Consider the following 4973-nt stretch of genomic DNA (forward strand, 5'->3'; position numbering starts at 1 on the left):
CTTTTGAACAGCTCTTTGCTACTTTTAACTTTCAGCAGGCTTTTAGCTACTTTAGCCATTCACTTGTCTTTTGTGACTTTTTGCTACTTTTAGCCTGCTTTTTTGATACTCTTAGCTTTTTGCTTCTTTTAACTTTTTGTTGTTGTASCCATTAGTTTTTAACAACARYTAGCTAGCCATTTATTTATTTCATCTATTGACAAGCCTTTTCCTAGTAGCATTTGGCTACTTTTAAATTTAATTATCCTTTTGCTACTTTAGCCATAAGCTGGACTTTTGCAACTCATAGTCTCATTATCTCAACACCTACATTTAGGTTTTGGCTAGCCTAAGGCTACTTTTAAACTTCAGTTAGCCTTTTGCTATAAAGTAGCTAGACTTTTGCAACACATCTGCATTGGGACACATCTCCTTATTTTAACTTTCAGCTAGCTTTTTGTAACAATAACTAGCTTTTGGTACTCCCAACTTTCTGCTACTTTAGCCTTTAGCTGGTCTTTTGCAACACATAGCTAGCCATTTATTTATTTCATCTATTGACAAGTCTTTTCCTAGTAGCATTTGGCTACTTGTAAATTTAATTATCCTTTTGCTACTTTAGCCATAAGCTGGACTTTTGCAACTCATAGTCTCATTATCTCAACACCTACATTTAGGTTTTGGCTAGGCTAAGGCTACTTTTAAACTTCAGTTAGCCTTTTGCTACCTCAATAAAGTAGCTAGACTTTTGCAACACATCTGCATTGGGACACATCTCCTTATTCTAACTTTCAGCTAGCTTTTTGTAAAAATAACTAGCTTTTGGTACGCCCAACTTTCTGCTACTTTAGCCTTTAGCTGGTCTTTTGCAACACAAAGCTAGCTGTTTAATACTTTCAATTATAAGCTAGCCTTTTGATGCTTTTAAACTTCAATTAGCCAGTTGCTTCTTTAGCATTTAGCTTCTATTTTACCTATAACAYTTTGCAACTTTTTAATTAACTTTTAGCTTGTGTTTATGTTTTAATTTAATGCAATTTTGCTAGCTAATAGTATCTTTTAGCTAGTTTTCTGCCTCTGTTAGCTTTAATGACTCAGCTTGTCTGATGATTACAGGAGATTAATTTATTTATGAACAATAAACAGATAAAAACAAAAGTCTAGTTTTAAATAAGGCTGGTGTCTTGTTTTGAAAGACAGCTAGCTGCATTTTGTAAAGACAACAACAATAACAATAACAATAACAATAATAATAATAATGTGAGGTTTTGAGTGTTACCGTATTGTTTGTAGTCAGGGCGCAGCAGAAATGTGAAGTTTTCTTTGTGTGGCAGTAGTGAGCTGACGTCAGGTCGGTTCCTTGAAGCTGAATAAACCTGAGAAGAGTCTCCTTCAATCTGCTGTTAGTAACTAACACACACACACGTGCACGCGCGCGCACACACACACATACACACACATACACACACACCGAGACTCAATTACTGCCCAATTCCCTTCTTTATCACTCGACCTCTTCTTTCAGAACCAAAGCGAGCGGGGAAAGATTATTAAAAAAAGAGGCGTCAAGAAGAGTTTAGCTGAGCCCGAATAAAAACAACCCGAACTGGAAATAAAGTCAAGTGTCGAAACTATAAAAAGAAGAGAAAAGATAAAAGGTAAGTGTTTTTATTTTTACCGTTTTTTTCCCTCTTCGACCCCGTCGGACCGAAGCGACGAGGCTTCGCTTTACTTTCTTTTCTTTTCTCGCTTTTCGCTACAACCCGTTGGCCTGATATAAGTTTATTTGTATTTAAAAGTGATTAATTTAGTTTTATTTTTAAACCTGATGGTGGGAATCGTCTTTGTGTGTCCTTGTTTTTTTTTTTTTTTTTTTTTGGCACCGTTCACTCACTCACTCTCCCGGGCTGGAGAAGTAGTTTACGGTTTAATTATTTAAACTTTTTACCGGTTTTTGTCGGTGATTTTTCTCAAACGTTGTTAAGTTTTCGGAGCTGGGGGGGTCTTCGCTGTGGTCGGATGTGACCGAAGCGGGGTTTAGAGGGAGGAGGAGGCGGACGGAGGAGAAGCGGGGAAAGGGGGTCGAAGTGACTGCGAGCCGAGGCACTGGACCGCCGCTGCCGCCTGGTCCTCGCGCCCCAGCTCGTCCGTCCGCCTGAACGGTCCCCGGGCGCCGCAAAAACGGCCACAAATCGCCACAAAACACCGCAAACCCCCGCCTCGTTTCGGGCTGGATCGAAGCGGAGTGGTCGGGGAACGTTTCCCGAACGGGTCGGAGGGTTTTTCGTCGTGTTTCGGTGGCCGCAGCCCCCCCTTCCTCATCCTCCTCCTCTCCCTCCTCCTCCTCCTCGCGCCGGGGGTTGCTGCTCGTGCTATCACCGCGCGGTCGCTTCCTCAAAACCGACACAAGCTAGCAGCAGCAGCCCGCCGCCGCTCCGGCCTGAGTTGTTGAAATTTATCCCTTTGTGTAAATTACAATATCCTCCATTTTTCTCTCTCTCTCTCMCGCTGCCCCCCCTTTCCAAAACAACAAGCCTCTCGCCATCTTGGTTATTTTTAACGCCGTCCCTCGAGCACCGACTAACAGACACTCAGACCACTTCAGAAGAAACGAATCCACTTTTTTTCTCCTCAAGTTTTTAAAACCAAAAGTTTTAAAAGAAAAAAAGATGGAGGATGATGTTGTGAACATCAAGCCTCAAATAGGAGTCTTACATCGGGATGTTTGTTTCATAAAAACACATCTAGAAACAGATATTTTTACGGTTTTTATTCTCGGCAGGTGGATTTAATGTTACTTTTAATTTATACTCTAAAAAGAAATATTTGATATATTTAACRATGTGACCGACTTTAAATCCCTAAATGTAAACAAAAAGGAGTTATTTGAAGCTAGATGGTAAAGGATTACAGAGATATAAAGAAAAAAGGTCAAGTTTGTTAAAAAATAATGCAACTACGGAAAGCACTTAGGACATTTATTCAAATAAAAGATTAGCATTTTAAGCTAGGTGGCGAAGTTTCATTCATTTATCTGCTTTTTGAAATCTTAATATTGCTTTTGCACTAAAAAAACTTTATTTTGATTGATCCAAAACACAAGGAGGATMAAATAATGAGACAATTCACACAAATCACYTTTAAAGTGTAAATTAATTAAAAAACAWGTCTYAATTGCTGAATGTAAACAAGTTCAGCAAATAAATACAAAATATATGAAGCTGGATGGTGAAGCATTGAAGAAATGTTTGTAATAAAGGTCAAAAATGGTTATAAATGGTTAAATAATGCACACGTGCAGATACGGAAAGCCCTTTAGGACATTTATTCAGATTAAAGATTAGCATTTTAAGRTAGGTYGATCTATTTATCTGCTTTTTAAAATCTTATTATTGCTTTTACAAAACAAAACCTCTTTATTTTGATTGATCCCAAACATAATTAGGATMAAATAATGAGACAATTCACACAAATCARGTTTAAAGTGTAAATGTATTTAAAAACAAGTCTAAATTGCTGAATGTAAACAAGTTCAGCAAATAKATACAAAATATATGAAGCTGGATGGTGAAGCATTGAAGAGATTTATTTGTAATAAAGGTCAAAAATGGTTTTAAYTAGTTAAATAATGCACACGAGCAACTACGGAAAGCCCTTTAGGACACTTTTTATTCAGAAAAATAAATAGCCTTTTAAGCTAGGTGGTTAATTTGGTTTTATTTAGCCCTTATTTGCTTTTTACATCTTATAATTACTTTTATTTATTGAAAGATTGCATCTAAATAAATTTAAATATTATTCTAATTTAAAGCTTTTTAAGAGAAGTCAGGTTGTGATGCATACATTAGGATTGTACTTAGTGTTTTGTGTGTCGTTTGATTCATTTTGACATGTTTTCGGGACAAAAAKCAACTGAAAGTTGGACGATTGTGTTTATTTGTGAACCGACAGTAACCAGTTCAAACAGGAGGATTTGTTAACAAGATGTTTGTTTTATAAAGCAAACATGAAGCTACGTTGTGTTATTTGTGCTGGGATTATATTTTAATGTGTGTTATGGTTGTAGCTTTTATTTACACTCTGAAAAAGAAATGTTAGATATCTGGTTCCACTAATCTGGACTGGATCTGGATGGATTGGGATTAGGGTCTGAGTCTGCTTTGGAAACTTTGTTCAGTTTGGGGTCCTCAAATGGTGGCTTGTGGTCCAGATCTGGACCTAAATGAAACCTTAACATATATATATATATATTACTTGAGCACATTTTCTCACATTTCTTCAGTTTTTAGGAGGCACAGCTTTTCTAGTCTTTATGGCTCCTGTTCCYATTTCTTTGTCAAATTTCAGTTTATTACCACTGATCTAGTTTGCTAGGTTGGGTCAAAGTATTTAGTTGGTTTAGTAGCTCACATTATTGTTTAAAAACCCATTTATTATGGCTGTTAAACATTAACTAGAAYCATAAATTGGATTTCTTTGAGTGCAGCTTGAACCTGCACGTTTCTGCTGCTTTARGACGTTCAGTGTTTTGTGTTTTTGTAGCCAAACATGAATGAAGGTTTGATGTTGGGCCTAATTGTCTTGAATCCAATTAACAGAACAACAGTCAAAATGAAATTAAACGCCGAACGAGAGAAGACATAATTTTGATTTCTTCTTTATTAGGAGCAAAGCGTGTTTCTAACAGGATGTGATGGATCATTGTTGATGTGAACCTGAATCCATCTTGAACTGATTAATGTGCCACTTTTAATCATCATAAAACCCGTTTGGGTCACGGCTGTGTGCGATACTTGTTAATAACAGAACCTTTTCAACAGATTTGTAACTAGTGATGCTGAGTCAGCGTTTTCCTGTTTTTATATTTTCTGTGTTTTTTGTGATATAAGTTCTCCTGCAAACTGTGCTGTATGTTAGCCGATCGTATCAAAACCTTCGGCTCGTTCAGGACATCGGTTCTTTGACTTTTGTTTTTTGTAACGTTTATAATTTTT

The 4973-nt window shown here is 36.9% G+C and overlaps 1 long non-coding RNA gene across 1 annotated transcript in view; it reads left to right on the forward strand.

The window, feature by feature from the left end:
• The first annotated feature begins 1287 nt into the window (after nucleotides 1-1287).
• LOC106513946 (uncharacterized) overlaps nucleotides 1288-4973 on the forward strand; it is a 26970-nt gene continuing 23284 nt past the window's right edge. The window contains exons 1-2 of the long non-coding RNA XR_001309847.1: nucleotides 1288-1381; nucleotides 1505-1637. This is a non-coding gene — a long non-coding RNA (uncharacterized LOC106513946). The remainder of the gene's footprint in view (nucleotides 1382-1504; nucleotides 1638-4973) is intronic.

This window comes from Austrofundulus limnaeus, unplaced genomic scaffold (assembly GCF_001266775.1).
Source record: "Austrofundulus limnaeus strain Quisiro unplaced genomic scaffold, Austrofundulus_limnaeus-1.0 Scaffold16, whole genome shotgun sequence".
NCBI lineage: Eukaryota > Metazoa > Chordata > Actinopteri > Cyprinodontiformes > Rivulidae > Austrofundulus > Austrofundulus limnaeus.